The 22,200-nt window shown below is 43.7% G+C and overlaps 1 long non-coding RNA gene across 3 annotated transcripts in view; it reads left to right on the top strand.

Moving 5' to 3' along the window:
- The window catches only part of LOC130151907 (uncharacterized), a 32,117-nt gene extending 11,000 nt beyond the window's left edge, over positions 1 to 21,117 (top strand). For 2 of the 3 annotated variants that reach the window (XR_008822791.1, XR_008822790.1), the window contains exons 3-4: positions 12,775 to 12,914; positions 20,382 to 21,117. This is a non-coding gene — a long non-coding RNA (uncharacterized LOC130151907). Of the gene's footprint in view, positions 1 to 12,774; positions 12,915 to 14,067 lie in introns of all 3 variants that reach the window. The other variant, XR_008822792.1, reaches the window with a different exon arrangement.
- Positions 21,118 to 22,200: the final 1,083 nt, after the last annotated feature.

Below are 22,200 nucleotides of genomic sequence, written 5' to 3'. Positions count from 1 at the left end.
CACTGTTTGTATTTTACAACAGCAAGAAACCTCACTGCACTCCTGGATGTGGGTCCTGATGGGAAAGAGCTTGGGGAAGGGTGAGGCCCTAAATTACTGCTCAGGTCACAGGAAATTTAGTTGTAGTGTATGTGTGTGCATAACCATCTGTTGTGCCTGTAACAAGTATGATTTTTTTTTTCTGAAGACCATGCTTCTGAAATTTCCAGGAAGCTGCTCTTTGCTGCTGACAGTTGCTACAGAGGCGATGGCAGCAGTGAGGTGGTTTTTGTTCATGTCTTCTTGTTTTCATTTAATTTCCAGTGTGTCATTTTAGCCAAACATATGCAGTTGCTATTAACATGTTCAAAAGCATGATGCTGGCTAGGCAGCTATTTACGTGACAGTAAATATTTGATGAAGAGTTGTGTTATTTTTAGCCACAATCACAACATCATATTGGGATTTATAGGCCTGAAATATGTCACCTAACACATGACCATTTGTTACCTTTACTGTTTCCTGAGAGTTTCTTTCCATCTTCCTTCATAACTTCAGCTGGAAAGGTGGTGATTCAGAGAGTGTTGGTATGAAGTGTTGCACCTAAGCTACATAGTAGGGGGAAACGTCACGCTTAAAATCCCAGGTCCCATACCGATGGGGAGTGCTGCAGCCACTGAAGCAATAAACCCAGAAAGGCTGTGCAAATACGTGGATGTACAAATGGATCTCAAAGCTGTGATTTTCATATTCCAGCAATCACTGCCGTAGGAGTGCATGACTGACAGCAGAAAGGGCTTAGATTTACTGTAGAGAGATGTAAATTGATAAGCCAGTAGACAGCCATCATTTTTCTTTTATTCTCTCTCTGTATCCCATGTCTTTCTCTGCTGGCATAATCAAAGCTGACATAGTGCATGCTATACCAAGTTATGTTTTTTGTAATTATAAGACAGTACATGAGATGTGAGGGTGTTACTCAGGAAATGGCACAAAGCTCACTGAAATACAGGTTTTCAGAGTGATACTCTGATAATATTGTTTTTCACATAGATTCTTGATACTCAGACACTACATCTGTGTCTTTAAGCTGTCTGGGTGCTTTAAGAAGGGATAAGGACAGTGGAAAAAATGAGAGAGCTTTTCCTTTTACATAGAAGAAAATGTACAAAGTGTGAGATATTAGTTTTCTTTCCCCTCACTTTCAGCTGATTCTGAAGCATTTTGCTGCACCATATATGTTTCTTAAAAAAGGGAATGGGGGGCCAACTTAGGGGGAAGAGGCAAAGAAGTCAGGAAATCAAAACGTAGAGATCATCTGGAAAGACCCATAAGAGCAATCAGCCTTCCCCTTAACACTAACTGGTGTGGCACACCTCTCGTGTCTTGAGGCTGAAGGATCCTTTTCCACTCATCCATCTCATTAGGCTCAATTGCCTCTGACTTGAGCTGCAACATTATTAGATCTAAAAAGAACAGGCTATGAGACACAATAGTGTTGTTATGATGCAGATGCACTTGGAAATCTCATTTTTCCTCAGGTCTGAGAAAGTATGGTAAAATCTGAACACCAATATTGCAGCTCTTTGACCTGAAATACATACACTGAAAATTCAGATCCCATCTGGATTCAGTGAATGTGCAGCTTAGAAGAAGGTAAATGAATGAAGCTTTCCTCACTCTGAAGCTCCAGCAGGGAGGTACTCCAGATCTTCAGGGCAAATCCCACAGCTGTGAGTAATTTTTCATGTACTTTCACTTTAAAATTCTGTAGAATTTTTATTTGTTTAATCAAAAGAGCAAAGAGAAAATAAAATGACATTTGGATTTTTTAATTTAGTCATATTACGTTGAAAATAGTAGAGAAAATGGGATTATTTCACTTGATAAGGAAGAGATTATTACCTTCCATTCAAACACTGTTGTCTTTTTCCATGTCAGCCTCCCTCAGACTCACTTGCATTTCCAGAAACAAACTGAGAAACCTATAGCTATACTTCATGGATGTTTATGTGCAGGCCTTGTCTGCTCACTGGTGCACGGGTTTGCCACATGGGCAGGAAAACATATGTCTGTACAGTACAGATGCGTAGGGGACAGGCCCTTAATGACAGAGCAAGTGGGATGAACTGTATACTTTGCATGTAAAATTTGATAGCGTAGCCTCATATTTAGCCACAATGCAGTTCAAGCACTTCCTCCTGCCTTTGCTAAATGTGAGCTGCCTTCTGTGCTTGTTTCGGTCCCCTCTACAAAGATGGGCAAAACCTCCCTGCATGACAGTGTGGGTTAATTTATTTATTGCTGTGAAGAATGCTATAGAGTCATCAGTAGATACCAAAGCAGAACAAGTCCTTGTTATTTGCACAAAGACTGATATTTCATTGTCCTACAGGCCCCTGCCCCTTTGCCTAAACGGATTCTCACAGACTACACCATTGGCTTTGCTCAGCGGGGCTCAGGCTCATAATATCTTAAGTCTTGCTTTGCCACGCAGTGACCATAAGGTAGAAAGCAAGGTATTTATCTCCCTTTCATCTTTAAAACAGGGATCTTGTTACATCCCATAGCTCCTCTGCTTAAATATAGCTAACAAGTAGTTTCAAAGAGGCAGACTTGATCAATTTTTATTTTTCTTTAAGCAATTAACTCAAGTGCCAAAATTAGGAGCACGTTTGTGCTAAATTGCCTCTGTAGTTGTTGGAGAAAGAGAAATGCTTCTGAAGGGAGATTTAGGTCTTAGAGGCCCTTTGGAAGTGCCTGGTTCCTGACACAGATGGTACCTGATTTCAGCGTCTCAGCTTTAAATCCTTCCAATTAAGCAGGATGAACCATGGTGTTGGGAGCTTGCTGAGAAGATGGAAGGAAAGGAACTGCTGGTCATGCACTCTTGTCAAAAGGCAGCTCCTTGTCTTATGGCAACTTATGGAGTTACAAAAGAAGGAAAGAAGTCCAAATGTTTTTGGCTAGAACTAGTGAATAAAGCAGCATGTTGAACTGCTAGTAACTTAAGTGAGAGTGGTTGTCTGAAATATTCTTAGAGATCAACCCCAACTGACTCACATCAATCCAAGTGCTGTTGAAATCATTCACTTGCATGCATTGATGCATTATTGCTCTTGTTGTAGGACTTTTCAATGGAAACTGGCTTGTTCGGGGATTATGGAGAGCACTTTGCAGAAGGACAGAAATTTCTCAATAATTCTTGCTGTGCAAACATAGCTCCATAAGAGCTGCAAAATGATTTTACACAGGTCACTGAAAAACTTTGCAATTGCTATGCTGACTTGCTATGAGCACAAATTAGTTTCAAACACAGGAAGAAAAGATGCGAAATCTTATTACCAATTTCCGAGGCCATCCAATTCACAGGACACCCATGCCAAAAACGTGTTTACTGGACTATTTTCTTAACAGGATCGTTATGTTTCCTTCAAGGTCGTTCTTAAAGAAAGGTTTTATTTCTTCTCAGTCTTTCTTGTATGTTTCTCTGGCAGGAATAGGCCTTTGGGAGCCTCTTAGGAGCGAAAGTGTAAGAAAAACCATCTTCCAAAGTGTAAGAAAAACCATCTTCCAGAATGTGTGCTGCATGCTTGTTGCTGCATATTCCTTCAGAATTTGCTTTTAAAATGTGTATTGGTTACAAAATAACCCCAAATGAGCCATTATACTCTGGTGTGTAATTATGTATTTAGGACACATACTACACATAGCTTTAAAAGAAATCTGTATGGAAACAAATTGCATTAGATTTACAATAGCTGAAGGTAGTTGAACAGCAACACCTCAAGCCTTTCAAAATACTAATTTACACCATTTTCTGAAGTAATTATCTCCCAAGCCTCAGATTCCAGTTTCAATGCCTTTGCTGCATAGCATCTGTAGAGGTCTCAATATAGCATAAAAGACCTGGACTTGGCTGTATAACAGCCCTGATATAGATTTAGTGCTCCTGCATCATGTACCATCTTGGAGCAGGATTGCTGGCCTTTGGGACAGAGCATAACATGGATCTAACAGTGCATTGAGAGTGAAGATATGTGCCAAGGAGAGAGGCACCCCCAGCTGCAAGGGTAAAACCCAACTTTCTGTCTCCCCAAAGATTAGCGAGGAGCAGGGCTGTAAGTCTTGGATGAATGGTTCTGGGATTTACCTGAGAGATGGGCGTACCTATACATCTGAGAAGATGGAAAGGCCTCTGGCTTCTTGTTTAAGGGATTCAAACTGCCACTGGAGCAGTGTAGCACATCTCCACAGCTTTGACAGTGTTGTACCACATATTCTTCTTCTTTAATTGGTACTTGGCAAAGTACCTGCCTCTTGAGGGGCCAGTCCTTGAAAATAACCATGTGTAACTGAAACGGCAGCAGGCATCTGTAAGGAAGCTGTGCGTCTGCCTGGGTCGATGGTATGAACAATATCAAGTGTGCTTCCCTGCCTTGAGACAGCAGTTCCTGCATTAAATCTACAAAATGCCTTTCTTTGCACAGTACAGTTGGAAATATTAAGTCACGCTTATTAACATTGGCACATATAAAGCAGAGCTGCAGTAAACGAGTTCAGTGTCCTGAGGATTTGAGGGTTGGGGTGTTGTTTTTCCTTTACTGGAGCTGAGCACTCAAGAGACTTTCATTAAACCTGGGTCTTTGCAGCTCCTCATGCTGATTCTGCCACTTATTTATTGTTTGGCCTCAGGCTAGTCACTTAACCTCGTGCCGCCCTAATTTCCCCATCTGGAAAATTATATTTACTTACTTCTCCTGAGGATTGTGCAGGGCTTAATGAATGCCTGTAAGGGATTTGGAGATCCTCAGACCTGACATGATGCAGGACTGCAAAAGATTCACTGCACGTGCAAGGATGAGGGAGCGGGTGCCCAGACGGGAGAGTCTGCCTGCGTTCCTGGCCTGGAACGGAGTCCAAAAGTGTAACCAGCAAGGGAGGACCATACTGCCTATTTTTAGATGAACTCCTCTTCCTTGTGGCCTTTTCAGATTTGCTGGGAGAAAAAGGAGGCAAGTGAGTGAAGGGAGGGAAAGGAGGGCAGCCGAGGTTAACTGCTTTCTCCTGTTGGTCCCCTGGATCTTCTTGCCAGTGTGATAACAACTGGATCTCCCAGGAAGGTGATGATCTTCCCGGATACTTCATCTTGCTGCAGGCTATTAGTGAACCCAGGCAGTCCCTTTGCTGCCCATTTCTTTAGCAGGGAAAAATGAATCTCTGACCAAAAAAAAAAAAAATCCTCCATATAATTAAGCAGCATTAGAATGAGGCTTGTGCCTTTGCTGATGAACTTCAGTGAAAGCAGATGGTCACAATGGTATTAAAAACTAAAGACTTCAGTCAAGCTTTTAATTGAAAACAATTGGACCCTGCTGGATGGTAATTACCTTGGCTGCTTGCAAATAATATCACAGCACTGCTACCTATGAAGAAAGAACGGAAACTGAGTTAATAAGAACTGCTTGATCTGCATATAATAAACAAGGAGCATCTAAAACTATTTTCTCTGGTAGCTTCTCCCCTGCAAGATGCTTTCAAGTGGTTAGTAGTGTGAAAAGGAACACAAAAGTGGCAGAAATTGAAACATGTGAAGTGTTTGGTGGGTTCAAAACTTGAAGAGCTTGCCTTCCTGTATCTCCCTCCTTTTTTTAACAGCTGAAACCCCAGACAGGTCAGAGAAAAACAGCAAAACAAAATAAAAAGGAAAAGCTCTAGATTATCCAGCATTCCTCCTCTTTTGAATGACAATGATAATGGCAGGCTGCCTTTATCTCATTTTATCTGCTTTCTTCTTCCCTTGTCTGATGGACTGGAAGGCTGGGGCCTTCTAAGCATCCAGAGTTGTTTCCCCTGTTCTTAATTGGATTTTAATGATCATTAACTCAATATACCGCAATCTCTAACAAAGCAAAATGGTACGTGACATATTTTGCAGTGCTTCTTAAAGTGATCTGACAATTTTCTCACTCCTCCCCCTTTTCTGTGCCAGTATCAGGTGAGGTTTCGTGGGCTAGCCTACCTAAAGAGTTCCTAAATCCTGGTGTGCTATGTATTTGTTGACACAACACAACATTAAATACCACATTACAGTTTCTTTCCTGCCAGAGAAAATGACCTGTATTGCTGTGGATGTGTGGGTGGAAAAAACAATCCCAATATTGTCTCTTTCAAACACAGGTCCTGGCTGTGTATAAAATGAACCAAATCTTGTCACCTTTCACATAAACACCATTTTTCTTGTAGTGGTACTCTTGGGCATTGCTTTTTGTCCCCTTATGAGCAGGCAAGATATTCTGCTGCTCCAGAAGACCTCAGAGAGTAGCAGCTGCTGCAGTTTTGCAAAATTAATGAGTAGCTGTGAACTGCTAGTAAAAGTGATGCAATGATTTTCCATAACATATCATTTTAGAAGCAATGACTTTACCCGCTCTTTCTTTTCCTATCCAAATATTTGTCTTTTCAATGCACCAGCCAAGAGTTTGTCTTGTCTTGTCTGGCAGTGTGATGAAATGGACTTTTCCAGTATGTTTCATCTGGATTTGATGATTTAATGCCTGAAGTTAACTTTCATTCACTTAACTTGCCATGATTAACACAGAGAGTGAGGTCCTGGGCTTGTGGAAGTCAGTACGAGTTTGCACACTGTGTTCAGTAGGATTTTGCTTATTTTTATGGAATCAAAATATGCTTAAAGCTTTATTGATGTAATGCTTCTGAAACTGCTGGCTGAGCACAGTCACAAGACATGAGTGTATCTCATAGAATCATTAAAATTGATGGCTTTTTTTGCCCTACCATCTAACCTGGGGTATTCTCATTTGTGCTTAGGACTTCCTGGTAACCTTACCCTTGGCCTTGCCTCTGCTGCTGTGCTCTTGGAGGACAGCTCTGTATTTGATGGGGCAGGTGTCCTGCTCTGTCTCATGGCCCTTATGTTCCACCTGATGGCAGGGTCTGAGCAGAATTGTGCACACAGACTTTCCAGTCCCTCCTTTATCAAAGAACTTGGGACAAGTTTGCAACTAGGAAAGTCCACCTTTCAAAAGTGTCTTACACTAGTGGCTGCGATGATTTTGTCAATTTTATAACAGCTACTTACTTTTAACTCTGCAGAGTATGATCACTTACTGTAATTACTGCTTGCAGTTTCAAGGGAGCTGGTATAGAGTATACTATTTTAAAGGTATAAGTAAGGCATAAGCTCTATTGATCTAAAGTATTCTAAGCGATAAACAGCTGCTGGGTGTGATTAAAGCTGAAGGGAAGCAGAGGCATTTAATCAATCTCCAAAGCTGCTCCACGTATATTACAAAGCAATTGTGATTATTGCTATTATATGACAAGCTATAGCATACTAAAGAAAGAGGGATCATTTTTCTTGGAAGCACTTAGAAGTGTTGTGGTGCTTCTTCTCAGCCTGCCTGATGCTGTCACCTCTGACACTTGGCTAAGTGACAGAGCGTGCTAGCTCAAGCAGACTAATCCTGAAGTGAAAATGCAGGAGCAGGGCCTTTCAGCTCCCCAGAGCCTTCTCTTCCCTGTGCCTAACTGTGGCCGACAGCAAGTGCTTGGGGAAGGAGCAGAAGAAACAGGGCAAGTGTACAATAATGCTGGCCACACCATTACCCTCTCTGATCCTTGGATCCTGCACAGCTCGGGATGTTCTGTGGGATATGTTTGTGCCTGTCTAACAGCCCTGAAGGGACATTTCTTCCATTATTTTGTTTAATTGTTTCTTGAACCTTTGGACAGTCTTGGCCTTCACAACAGCCTGTGATGGTGCACTACACAGTGCTGTCACGTTGCTTTGTAAAACAGTGCTTTTTCGTTCTTGTTTTCCAACTTTCTGCCTGATGATTTCTTTCAGTTCTTTCTCACTCTTGTGTTAAGCAATGGGTAATAGCTGTTCACCTTTTCTATTTCATAAACATAGAGACGTCTGCCTCATCCTGCTCTGTTGTCTCCTTGTTTTCCGAGGCTTATTTAGTCTCACCTTTTCCAAAGCTGACCCATTCCTCTGATCATCCTTGTAATCTCTGCATCTGTCCCTTTCCTCATTTTGCTGCATGCTTTTCGAAAGGGCATAACCAGAATTTCATATATTACTTTAAGATGTGGGTTTTTCTGAGTTTATTATTTCTTCCTTTTTCAGGTGTTCAGTGATCTGTACTTATTACATAGCTTATAAGCAACATGAAGATATGGATATAAGAAGGATTTCTGAAAACTGAGAGCTACATGAAATAATCTTAGGTTTAAAATTTATCTTATGTCGTGTTTAAACTATAAAAATGGAAAGTCTATGAACAGAGTAGGACTTTCCCCTTAGAAAATTTAATATGAAAATAAATTAATAGATAAGTATATTAAAGATAATAAATTAATAGATAAGGTTATTAAACCTTGCCCTTGCTCTATTTGCAACAATGAAGTTATAGCACTTAAGCCTGAAGAGGATAGCATTTACAAAGGCTAACTTTTGCCGAGGGTGTTTTGTGTCAGTCCTCTCAGTTTCTTCAGTCTTTCTCCACTGAACATAGAGAAATATGAACTTCTGTGGGCCATAGTTGAATTGTCTCTCAAAATTCTAAAGTAAAGAATAAAACTTAAATGACTCATCTGATCTTTATTATTCACCTAGGGAGAAACACCAAAAGTAAATGGAGCTTACATAGTGATAAATTAGTTAGGACATTAGGCATAGATAAAGTAGAACGGCATTAAGAAGCAATAGGTTGTGCTTTTCTACCTATATTAATTTAAAATTGACATTGCTCTTCCGTGTTTTATTTCCTTTTGGAAGAAGGTGACTTTCACTGAATCCCTCTAGTCAACCGCAGCTTGCTAGCCAGCCCAAACCAGCCCAAACTGCCAGCTGTTGCTGGAGATGAACTCCTTTGAGTTAACGCTTTGAACTAATTTTGGAAAAGCAAAGGGAGAAGGACAAGCCTCCTGCCATCTTCTGTTTCTCAGTCTGTCTTGCTTTTACTCCTGCCTTTGGTGTAGTACATGCTGTGTAGAGGGATCTCCAAAGATATGTTGTTGGAAGCTTTGCTTTTGCTGAGTGAATCCCATACAAGCAAGTCAGACCCATTTGGTTTAGCAGGCAAATGCAATACATCTCTGCTTTTGTTTCTCTATTATGATAGCTCTTTTGAAACTTTAAAATATTTGAAGCTTCTCATGACCTTCATGTGAAACCCTATGCATGGCCCTAGTGTGCTGGAGGCTGAGCCTGGTGCAGTTATCTTTGTTGCATAAGATTCCTACTGCAACAACCATTAAATCTTCTTTATAGTGGTTTCACATGAGAGTCACAAGTCTTCCGGGAAACTTATCCTGAGTGTCACTTTCTAATGCTATGAGAGTCTTGTGAGTCTTGTGAATGCAGGTTTTTAAGTGAGAGTTTAGACCAGTAAATCAAATTTCAGTTGGGAAATGTTGAGGTCCTCCATGGATGGCTAGAGCTGGAACACTTGCCCTGTGAGGGGAAGGTGTGGGACATAGGCCAGCTCAGCCTGGAGAAGAGAGAGCTGCAGGGAAAACTAACAGCAGCTCAAGTGCTTGACTTCACTTGAGTATCATTGAGTGTGCTAGATGAGTTGGACAGTTGAAACTACAGACCTAGCTGACAGCCGTTTCCCATTGCAAAGTGGACCATAGCAGTCTATTGACAAGAGCCTTGCTTTCCTTAGGATGATTGCATCCTAAGGATTTCCTAAGGATGATTGAGAAGCATTTGCGTTCCTGTGTTGTTCACCCAGTGATGCCAGCAAAAGTCTGGTACGGCTACATAGCAAATCATCCCGAGAACCGGTTCAGGTTAAAAGTAGTCCTTTGTTGTTTGGTTTTAACCTGTTTTTTTGAAGTTGACTTCTCCCGTGGTTCCATGAAAATTCATCTTGGTGCAACTGAGGCATAGTGCAACAGCAGGAACAAGCAACAGGGCATGCTTCAGCTGGTGCTGGGTTTCAAAGAGGCACTTCTCAGACTGTGGCTGTACAGTCAGTTTTTAGGAGCCCCCTGGAAGTAGTTCCCATCTCCATGGCTCCATGAATCTCCAGCTGAAGATGACCACTTGTGAAACCAGATTTCAAGCCAAGTTTGTGGCAAAAATAGACTACAAAGAATGATCAAATCCAAATAAACACTGGTGCACAATACTTCACTTAAGCTGTTTTGCCATTTTTTTGGGTTGCAAACTAACCATTTGTTAATTGGCCCCATCGTGCATTGCTACTGGGCACTGAGAATCACTGTAGGCCTATGAGATGATCAATGTCTCCTGAGCAGTTCAGGATGGGACCTTGCAGCTTTTCAGGTCCTGGTGCTGTGTTACATTGACTGTGCTGACACTGGCTAGCCTGGCTGCCGTTCTGTGTCCGATTGCCTCAACCTCATTGTCATTTTATACCCAGAGATTGTGTCTGGGCAGAAGGATGTGAAGGAATCACCCCCTTTCAAGAAAATGTGTTTGTGCCAAGGACGACAGGATTTTGAGGAGTGGCAGCTGTCAGCTAACCTCACCTGGAAACAACGTGCGATGCTTTGAGGGAGGTGGGCCTGATCCGGCACCTTACCATTCAACCTTGGCATCGCTTCTGCTGGGATCAGGGTAAATCCTGGCCAAACCAAGATCCACTTTTTTTATGTACCTTTCTAAAAATAATCACTCTTTTCTCCACTATGCATATTTCCACCTTTGTGCTAGTGAAAGCCCTGGATTGTTCCAGGGGATTGCATGGAAAATATCTGTGAGCTTTGGCCATCTCTCTGAAATACTACAGTCGATTTGATGTTTGCTTTGGCGCGTTGCTGTGAAAGATTGTAGAGTGCGTGTGTTTATACGTGTATGGGGAGAGAGGGCTCCTGCTCATTGTGCCTTAGTGAGGCTGCCAGACTGTCTGGCCCCATCTATTCTTCTGTAAGTGAAAAGGGCCTCACAGCACTTGCTGCGTGCTTGGACCAGGGCTCAGCTAGGCACTATACTTGGAAACCGTTCTGTCAGCTTGAAAAATTACCTTTCTGCCTGAAAATTGTTTACTCCCCACTGTTATAAGTAACATGTAAGATTACTTGTCAGTGGAGAAATTTCTTCTTATCCCCTTTGTTTCCTCTGCATACTGGGCAACTTTGTATACAGTACATTTTGGTGGCCCTCTTGTTACAGGCAGACAGTTGCTCTTTAGGAACAGAGATCTTCCATACAGAAGAATGAGAAGTAACATGTGAAAATTGTTGGTAAGATGCAGGCCTGGCTGAAAGACCTAGACATCATTCTTGGCAAAGGATTTATTTTCCTCCTGTAGCTCATTGCTTTCTGAAGAAAGATGAGACAGGCTTTCAGGTGGAAGGTGTTTCTGTCCAGACTAGGATTTCTCTGCTCTGTGTAGAGCTGAAAAAAGCTGAAAGCTCCCACAGCACCCTTTGGGAAGACGAAGGATGACTCCAGCAGCCCATCGGTGAATTTTCCTGCCTGTAAGAAAACTCGTTCTAACATTTAATGAAATGTGTGAGCTCCTGCTGAAACATCATGGGCTGCAGAACCTGCACTTAACTAGTAATTATAAAGTACTTTGATATTGAACTTGGAGTCTGAACAACACTTAATAGAGCTCAGGTCTCCTTTCCTTTTTCTAGTGGCAACAAGCATTTACCTAAGATTCCCACTAAACGCACATTGATGGGAATTGCCAGGTACCTGGACCCAATCTGTAGCCCACCTAGCCTTAAGTCCTGTCTGTAGTTGCACTAAGTATCTGGAGGAAGATGCAAATATTGCTGGAATGGATGATTACAAACAACCTGCAAACATACTTGTCCACTGCTTCCTTGAGAGCCCTGTCTTAGCTTTTGTTTCAAGCAGCGGCTCTATTAATTTCAGCAGGGGAGGTACAGTAACTGATGCTTAACAATTAATTTTTTTTTGTTTCACCTGTCAAGCTTTGCTGGCCAATTTTGCTGTACAAAATCTGTAAGTAGGGAACATCGACGTATTCTTTTGTACTGAAGACATGAAGGAATTAAATGATTCAAGATTGTAAAGCCTTCATGAATAATTTAGGCTCTGTTTCCAACAAATATTCACTTTGCTACATATGCACTGATAACTGGGCTCAGCCATTTGTGGTATCAGCAACCGTGCCAAACCCCCATGAGCCAAAGGAAATAGGCTTTTATTCAGTGTCAGCCATCAATCTGTTTCCAGTCTTGAGGACATACTCTTGTCAGTTAGGGGCTTTTGTTTGAGAAACCTGGTCTGTTAACTGGCAAGAAAAATGGATGGGCCCAGACACGTTGCCTTTATGACCTCCTCTACAATAGGTTCTGCAGCCCAGCCAGCCTTGCTCTTCTCACTGCAGTGCTTCATGTTGCTCTTGTGAATATATATTGCTGCACATCTTAGGCCAATGTGCACAGTCATTCATTTTTTCCTGCTAAACTGACTGAACTGCCTGAGAGAAATGGCAAGAGATTTCTCAAGCCAAACCAGTCAGTGAGCTTCTCTGGGTCTTGGCCTGATGGTTTTGAGGGATCTTCTTGGTGTTATAAAGATTGAAGAAAGCCTGGGAATTTATATTTGAGAAGTAGCCTACGCTGGATTCTCTTAATCCTGCTGCTGCTGCAGTGTGAGACCTTTAGGCAAGGATTTTCCCAATTGAAGCTTTTTAGGTTGGGCTTTTTTATTGTTGTTGTTGGTTTTAGGTTTTTGGGGGATTTTTTTGGTGGGTTTTGGTTTTGTTTTTTTTTTAATATATGGAAATACTAAAAGCAAGCCCACTGTTCTTGCAGACATGTAAGCAAGCTTGCTTCATCAAGAAAGCACATTACAAACACTCTGTCTAGTGCAAGCGGATCCTCTAACTCAAGCGCTGTTTCATACTCCATGCTTCAAAGCATTGACCACCCAGCTAGCATCAACAACCAGCAAGGTAAGGAATGGCCCGCAGACCCTCATTTTTCACTAGTGCTGAGATTAAACATTTGTTTCCTCTTCTTAAACCACTGTGTCTGAGTTCAAAATGGCACTGTGTCTGCATGCATCCCCTCTGCCAGGGCACAGGCACATGCTTCCGTAAAACTTGTCAGAGGTAAGGTGCTGCTGAGAGCTATGCATCATCAAGTGCAACCCTATGCATTCGTAAAGATTAATGAATTGGGAGGAAAAGCGCTTTTGCTGTGCTGCTGCTATTTCAATATGAAAGTGATACCCTGAAATGCTCTGTTCTACTTCAGTAGCTCTAAGAGGAGCCTTTCTCCAGAGGGTTTCAGTACCCAAATTAATTGAAGTAACTCCAAAGGGCTCTTTTAAATCTAATTCCCTCCCCCATGTTTGCAGTCTCTTCTTCCCCCTGCCCCCCCATGTTTGCAGTCTCTTCTTCCCCCTGCGCCCCCATGTTTGCAGTCTTTGCAGTCTCTTCCCCCCCGCCCCCTCCATGTCTACACCCTCTTCTGAACAAAAAGCTTTAAAATGCTTTTCTGGAAAGGACTAGAATGTAATTCAGATGAAGTTAATGTGAAGGCAAGGTTGATAGCTCATGTCCCTGAAGCCACTGGCAGTGGTTGAGCACCAGCGAGTGTGAGACAGGAGTTCAAACACAACTGTGAAACTCGTGAGTGAACTGAACAAAGAGAGGGCTGGAGGCTGGGGATCACTGCTCCCCCTCCTCCCTGTGTGGCTTTCTCAGCTTACGCTGAACCCTTTGATCACTGTCCAGCGCAGGGTTACAAGGCAGCCTGGGCCAGGGCCAGGGATGTATACACGGGTGGAGGCTGCTGTAACCTGCGGGTGGAGGCTGCTGTAATCTGCTCTTGATCCACCCTGTACCCTTATTTCCATAAACACTGATGCACATCACAGTGGGGTGCATCGCTGCCGGTGCTCCTTCAGCTGAAACACAGGACTGTCCCTGCCAAGCACAGCTCCTTTTTCCAGAAAACTCTCTGATAACAACATTTCAGACAAATATGCCTGTATTTTGTAACCACCACTCTATTTTTGTCAGGTGCATTTGTATTTGATGCTGAAATCTAAGACTGTGAGTACAATAGTGCTATTGAGTGCACAGTGTTCCTGTCTTTCAGAAGTGGCTGCTCTGGGATGGCTGCATGGCTGAGCATGGCTAGCTTGGGAAGGTGATGCTCATGGCAAGAGCACTGCCAGGATCTCACCTCAGGAAGCACTTCCTCGAGACCACCTGCTTCAGGGCAGTATTTTAGCTCCATATTCCTCTAACAGGGATTCTAGGCCTGGGCTTAGTGGCTGTTGAGAACTCTTGAGTCCAAGAGTTCTTACAGATATGTTACCACTATCATTCATACTTAAATGTTGACATGGTAACATGCAAAATGAGCTGAAACTCTTGAAGACAAAGGCTAATTGGCTCTAAGGTAAAGTGGATGGGAATTAGCGGTGGAGGCGTAAGCTATGGCCCCTTGTGCTTTTCGGTTACATTTGTTTGTGGCCATTCCTCCAGCAGCAGGTGGAAAGAGGGACCTGGTTCCTCTTGTCTGCCTCTGCCATTGTGTCTTCTGAGAAGTTACCTCCAGCACAGTGGCAGAAGTAGACTTTTTGTGAATGAACACTGTCAGCAGCAGGCTGCATGTCAGCTCTTCTGAAAACCTCTGTTTTCTATTAAATCCTACAGCAAACCTGATATAGGTTCCACTCTATGATTTCTATGGGATGGTCAGAAGATCCTAGAGGAATTATACCATTCCCTATCAAAATCTCTCTGGCTAGCTCCTACAGTACAGTCTTGCATTACCCTCTTGTTAAATGACACCGGATTTTCCCAGACGGTAGATCGACTACCCCTAATATATTGCACAAAGGATGTTGCAACCCTGCTATTATTATTCTAGTGCAAATGCTGAAACTGGTTGAAGAGAATTTAGAAATCTGCCCTTCTCTCTTCAGTTCCCCCCCTCAAATTACTTCAAAGGTTGGTGAAATGAATTTTGCCCAGACAGATGAAAAGCAGTGTCACAGTGTCTTCTCATTCCTGCAGGTTTCTGCCGAACAGGGCTAAGGCAATACACAGGCAAGTGCCTGGAGCAGGACACTGCAAAACCACCACGAGCCTCCCGGTGCTGCAGCTCAGGGTCCAGCTGACACCACCGAGAGGGGCCAAGACATGTCAGGGCAATTACTCATGGCTTGGGCATGGGTAGTGGTGTGCCCTGTGTGGTGCTGGCAATGCAAAAAAGCTGGCCTGACTTGGTGGTAGAGCTGCTGTCTGGCACCCTGTGGGACCCCTCTCCTCCCTTCCTGCTGCCTGTGGCCAGGAGACAGCTGGGTGTGCTTGGCTCCTGCCCTGGGACAGCAGCACTGGATGCTGACTACCCTTCCAATGCATGCTCTGGTGTAGCTTGGTAGTTACAGTGACAAAAGTCCTCCCTTGGAGATGAAGGTAATCTATTTGGTGCTCAATCAAGAAATAATTAATCTCTTTGTATAGGGTAGAAGATGAAGCTGTAGGAGCCTGAGATACCTTTGTGCTTATTTACTTATTACTGGACCCACACCAGGGACTGGTGCCTCTGAGGCAGCATTAGGAGACAGGACAAATTCCCAGAGCTGCTCCCTGCAGAGTGCCCCAGCACTTGATGTCACCCCTGGCACAGCACCCAAATTGTTTAACAATGTCCATCAGCCCCAAAGATGTGAGAAGGATACGGTCCTTATCCTGAGCCTGAATTGCAGGACTGCCCTGAGGTGAGATGCTGTGGTGGGTACAGCTGGAGGGCAAAATGGATCTGGTTTAGGAAAGCTACCTGTCTTTAAGGTGATTTTAAATGTTCACATTTTTTATGCAGCATTTTGGAACGTTTCAGCTACTCCCATTTGGAATTCAGTTCCTCTCCCTGTTAATCAATAGCAGGCCTTAACAAAACAATATCTCACAGGAGACACAGGCACACAGTGCTGAACAAAGCAAAACAGCCACTGGCTTACAGCAACAATTGCTGCTACACAATGGGTTTTCAAAGCTCAGTATATATTTTGTCCCTAGTGGGAAAACCATAACAAGACTGAATTAGTGGCTAGGCTTGCCAAAGGGAGAAATTAAAGTGCGATGGCTTGTCTGACACCTTGAAGTAGTTTTATTTATTTCTGGAGGAGAGGACAGTGTGAGAAAGTAAGGGGCCGCTTAGGGAAAACTATTTTCTGTTGCTTTCCGAAGTGTGATGTGGTTCTTCATGCCTGAGGGCTTGGTCCACGTTGGGGATCAGTAGTACCTTCTGGTGAGAGGGCTCCTGAGAGGTGCTGGCGAGTATGGGGATGCTGCCTGCGGCGCTGGGGAGGCACCGGGGTGGAGGGAGGAGTGTGGCTTTCAAGGGGCGGATGGGCTGGGAGTCCCTTGTCCCTGCTGGGGGAAACTGGGGGCTGGTTTGCAGGTGGTTGGTTTCAGAAAGAAAAGGGAGAGACTATGTGAGAGCAAAGCAAATTCCCTTCCCTGCACATGGTCACCTCTGAGCTTGCAAACTTAACTGCTCATCTGTGGATCTTGACAGCTCCTTGCTCTAGCACTAATGGGTTTCAGGAGCTCCCAGTGAGCTGTAATCGCCTTGGTTCAGGGCTCAGCTTGCACCTTTACAAGCACCTTCACCCCTTGCTGTTAACCTGTGGTCTCCTTTATTCAGCAGCTAAGCTTGTAAATTCATGTAACCAAATAGCTAGCGCTGTTAACTGCCCACACGAAAGTGAACAACACATCCATCTTCCAGAGCCCAGCCAGCAGCCTAATGACACTCCTTGCCGTGCTCACAGGTACCCTTTCAGATGTAACTAGCTCTGGCCCTGCAAAAACAATTATTTCGGCGCTCGCATAGGACATGTGGCTCATCTGGGTGGAGGAGGGAGGTTGCCTGGGCAGAAGGCTTCCCACCAATGGTCCCCATGCACCACTGCCCTGTGCCATCATTGCCCCATGCTGTGGTCTGATAGCTGTCAAGGGAGACCACCCTGCAGGCGAGCTGTGTGTCATGCCCTGGAGCAGAAGCATGCTTGCAGTGGTTTTATTTTGGGTTGTGACCAATGTTTGAGAAGTCTTTTCGAAAAGCTGTGCCTCAGTTTCCCTGTCCATAAACTTGAGTGTAATTTCCTGAAATAAAGCACCACTGGGAGGACAGCTGCTAATGAAACACTAAGTGATGCTGAGGTGTCTGGCCTTTCTTGCCAAAGTCAGTGGCTTGAATCCTCTAGTCTTGAAATTAATCTCTGCAATAAGATTGTCTGGATGCAGATCTGGTTTCCTACGAAATGAGGCTCATGCAGTTGCTCTGTGTGTGGGGGGGAGTAGATGCATCAGACCCCTTCCAAGTTGTCCCTATCAGCTAATTGCAGCCCAGCAGGGCAGAGAGGTACAGTACTCATGGACAGTAAATCCTGTAAGCTCTGAGGAAATACTCATTGCAAGCTCTTTCTCCTGCTTCCAGCTCAAGGGAAGCTGGGTTGCAAGTTCACCCTTTACTAGAGACCCCACATGGGAGCTCAGCTGGGGACACTGCTCACAGGAAACAAGGCTTGGCTGCTTCTGCCGTTGCTTGTGTTACTACTTGTTATCAAAGGAGAAAAAGTGCAGCTTTCTGTCTGCAAATAACATAGACCTGCCATTGGCAGAGAACTAATATGTTCCCTTTCTCACCCCAAAGCAATCACAAGCAATCAAAGCTGGGCGTATGTGAGCTGGCAGGGGTTGAATGGACATTGCTTTTCTTTATTTGCTGGCTGCTTACCTGGTGCAACAGGCAGTCTGGGAGAATTTCTTAATTAAACAGGCTCTGGACTGGGTGGCACACATACGCTGCCAATGGGCATTATAAAAGAGCAGTTATTGCACTTCAGCTTGGGAAATGTGCTGGTGTAGTTGTATTGTTAAGAAAAGTCTTGGAGGAAGGGAGAGAAGGAACCTGGGCCCTGGTCTCCACTCCAAAGACTGTTTGTTGTGTTTATGTTAAACATCGCTGGATCTAACCTCAGTGGAGAGTGGGTGGAGAGCTAATTTGAGCTGCCTTTGAAAACAATTTTGAGCAATGCACAGCAAGATCTCAGGGAAACAATGTTTATAATCTATATCCTGCCTCAAACTGCATAGGCACTGCACTCTTGCCCCACTGCCAAAATTAGCAGCAGTCATCAGGAAGCAGCTGGTGTCTCAAGCATGAGCCCTTGTGTTCAGCCATCGCTTGGTAGCTTTTATATAGTTATATAGAGAGTTTTTCCTGGTTATTGAGCATCACCTACTCTTCACCTTTGCAGTGGCAGCAGGAAACCTCTCGTATGTGGAGCCTGATCCAGTGTCCTTAATCGTGCGTGGTTCCCGCTGATTTTAGCAGGAGACTTGCTTTGTGGTGCGTAGGAGAAATGTGTCCCTCAAGGAGTGGACTGTCTTCTGTCCTCCCTGAAAGAGGGTGGGGAATCCAGTGCTTTGCTGTCTGTCTGCCTGTACATCATCAAAAGCGTACAGGCTATGATACACAGTCCTTAGATTTAAATAGCATTAAAATTTAGATTTCAATATTAGGGATTTTGCCAAGCTAGGTAATACTGAGTTGAGAGTGTTTGTCAATTAGCCTTCCCAACCATTAAATCCAGGTTGCTTTCAGTTTTTAATTGACTCTGCATAAATTAGTGCACCCCTTCCTTTAGTCTTTTTGAAGATGAGTAGCCGCTTCTCGCTCCAGTCTGGGCTTGGGAATATTTGAGAAGTGGCAGTGTGTTAATTTCTGCCCCAGAAGAACTTTGCAGGAGAAACAGCTCTTTCAGTTGTTCGGTGGCCACAATACATTTGAAAGACTTGGTGTCAGGGTGTTTTGTAATGATTTAAAATATTAAATAACGCAAACTAACAGAAACAAGGCAAAATACGTAACTTGGGGGAGGGGTTGGAGGCAATCCTGTGCTGTCCCTTTAGCTCTTGCAGTTTTTACTCTGATAAACAAGCTTCGCTTTCCAGAAGGTTGAGACCTTTGTCCTGTCTTTGTGACTGTTTTACTCCCATTTTGTCCAGGGTAGGGAGGAATAAATAATTTTGGCTTTCCTGCTGTTTCTGCATCTCCGATGGCTTCTTCACCAGGAAAGAGGAGAGAAACAATGTGGAGACCCTGCTCATTCTTTACTATTTTCCCTTTTCTTTCTCATCACCAAAAGACAGAAGAGGGAAATGATGGCAGGCACTCAAATATCCACTCATCTTTTTCAATTCAGCTCTTTAACTGCTTTTGTTATCCAGTGGCACGATGGTCTTTGGCTCATTATGTACTGGCTTTTTAATTTAAATGTATCCCCATTAGGGAGCCAAAAGATCCAGTCTTAGAGTTCTTTCATATGATTTGTCTAACCACCCTCTAAATTATTTGTCATGGCTGTGAACCCTCTGGAGATTTTTTTTCTTTTTTCTTTTTTTTTTTTTTTTTTTCTTTTAAGCACTATAATTTGATCCAAAACATCTGTAAGAAATCACAACTGACCTCCCATCTGGGCAACAGCTCAGCTGTGTCCTAAGGCTGGGTAGCGTCAAGTGTGTGAGCTCTGTTTCAAAAGCCTAAAGTTCCTGACATGGTGAAATTCCTTTCTTACATGTTTGTTGACAGAAGGCGGGCAGGGCAGGGAAGGGAAAGGAAGGGAAGGGAAAGGAAGGGAAGGCAGGATCAAGATGCTGTGCCGCTAGGCCAGAAGTGAGTGGAACATCTTGTTACGGAAATGGCCTCAGAAATGCTCCTCCCTGCATTAGAAAATTAGCTATTTAAAGCAGGATCGATTGCTAGTCTTCTTTGCCACTGTTGTCATTTGGCTGTCATGTGTAAATAATATTTTCTCATGAAAGAAAACTTCGAGTAATGACAGTGCTCCTCTGGCCACGTCCTGTTCCAAAAGGGAGGAATCAGCTCATCCCTGGAAATGGTGTCTCCCTCTGAAGAGAAAATCTAGGACCTGTGTTTTGTTTTTCTCTAAAACTTTAGATGAGTAAATTTCGAGCCCCAAATGCCATCAGAGTGGTACAAATGCATCCCAATATCTAAGATGCATTTGAGCACTGGAATTACATAGGACAGTACTCATGTGAAGGCAAAAATATGTGGAGAAAAACAAAAAAACTATGTGACTTAGAGCAAAACCCACTTTCCCACAAGATCTGTATCATCAAAGTAGCAATACGTGCTTTAAAGGAGTTCTTCAAAACAGATTGCTTTACTTTTACCAGTGTCAGTGAGCAAAAATCCTTTTATTCTTGGCTCATCATAGTTCCCAACCTCTCATAGGGTGAGGTCACATCTTTCAAAAAAACTGGAGTTATCAAACACACAGAAATGAAAACTCGCCCCTCTGTGTTTTGTTAGCTATGTTCTGCTTATGTTTTTTCCTTTCTCCCTCTTAATTTTTGATTTTCCAGGGAGATTAACCCACACCCGGCTTAAGCACCCTCAAACCTTCCTGAAGTTGAGATGCACATCTGGATCCCAGATCTACAGCTCAAGCCCATCGCTGTTTGTTATTGTTTGCATTGCTTCAGGCCCTGCTTAGGGATTGTACAAAGTGTTCTTTAAAAAAAAATAAATATTGAAATGTCCACACAGCATTTGAGAGAAGCACACTTCTGTAAGGTGCTGGTGCTTGATCGTTACAGAAGCACAGAAAAGAATCTCTGGGGGTCATGTAGGGCATTGGGGCTTCTGAAAATAAAATATTTTTACAATATTAGGGGCTTGGAGTCATCCACATTTCCATGAAAGCCCCTGTACCAAGTGAAGGGAGAGCCTCTGAAGAGTGTTCAAATGTCTTGTGTACGGAAAGTTAAAGAACTCACTTGGCACAGGGATTGGAGGAGATCTAGGCCAGCTGAACGTGGCTTTTAAAGGCTGGGATTTCTTCTCATGCTGACTAATAAGTCCTAACAGAGAAAGAATTGTTGAACAAACCTGTTGCTGATTCTTGAAGGTTGAGGAGAAGCAGTAGAGCTGCTGGAGATGCCAGAGGTACGGATCATCTTGTCTGTCTTATACTTATCCCCCTGCCCCCAAACTCCTTGTTTTATTTTTATTGGGATTTTTGTCTGATGAACCCTATTAAACACATCACTAGCATTGAGATTTGCCAATTCCAATAAACCCATCTGCTTTATTAACTAACTGCAGTCTCTGGAGTGTTTCTCACCGGCTGAGACATGAGCAGCCCTTTCTGCCATCTCCAGTGCTGTGTGTCAGCTCCGGGAACAATGGGAGGGGACCCAGGAGGTCGCAGGCAGGAAGCACCACTTCCCCTGGATAATTAACTGGCTGGGAGACTGAGGAATGAAGATAGCACATGAGACACACACAGTACAAACTGCTGAAACAATAAACAAACAAACCAACGACCAGCACTTCCTTTTCTTATATTGTTAAGGCTGCTTCCTTAGTTCAGGTTGCCTGAAACCCACCCCTCAAAAAGCAGCTTTTTAGGTTCACTAATTCTTAACCTCTTCGCTGCCAGTTCTTGCTGAAGGCACAAGTCAACATTTGCCAAAGTGATGGCCATCATAGGGCCTACTGCTCCTCCTTGGGGCTTGCTGGAGAAACTGGAAATCCCTGTTTCTGAAATGGTAAAAGCACTTCTACCAAAAATTCAGTGAAGGGAGAATTAGTTTGGCTGTAAGGCTGCATGGCTGTAACACCCTGGGACCAGGACGGCGCCCCAAGTAGGTACCAGCATCCGGCCTGGGAGGTAACTCAATCTAGCTCTTAGACCGTTGATTTCCAGAGAAACTGGCCTCAGAGCCAAGACCTGGAGGGAACCTGGATCAGGGCTTTGCGGCTCAAACCCAGCTCCTGTATCACCCTCCAGTGTGCCATTGTTTCACCATGTCTGTCAGAGGGGGGTCAGCTGCGGCACCGGTGCTCTCTGACCTCCACACCAGTAAATATCTGACTGCACACTTCCATTGGGATCCTCTTCTCTGACTCCAGGAAGGACTTCTTCCCACAGTTTCCTCCCTGTCCAAACCACTCTTTGCTGTTTAGTTGTTTCTGACCTGTTAACACCAGAATTATGAAAGCGGGAATCAGGCAACGGCAACCTCCTCTACCCCAGGTAATTTTTACAGATGTCACATTGAAGAGCAGCCAGGGACTATCCTTGGCTTTGTGTGCAGTGCATCATGTGTGTTTTATCCCAAGGAGGCTGGTGCTAGTGGCACTCAAGAGCTGAGGTGATGGCGTAGGCCTGCATCCATC

Source organism: Falco biarmicus, chromosome 6, assembly GCF_023638135.1.
Source record: "Falco biarmicus isolate bFalBia1 chromosome 6, bFalBia1.pri, whole genome shotgun sequence".
NCBI classification, from domain to species: Eukaryota; Metazoa; Chordata; class Aves; order Falconiformes; family Falconidae; genus Falco; species Falco biarmicus.
Note: the sequence above shows the minus strand (reverse complement) of the source record. Positions and strands in the feature narration are given on the sequence as shown.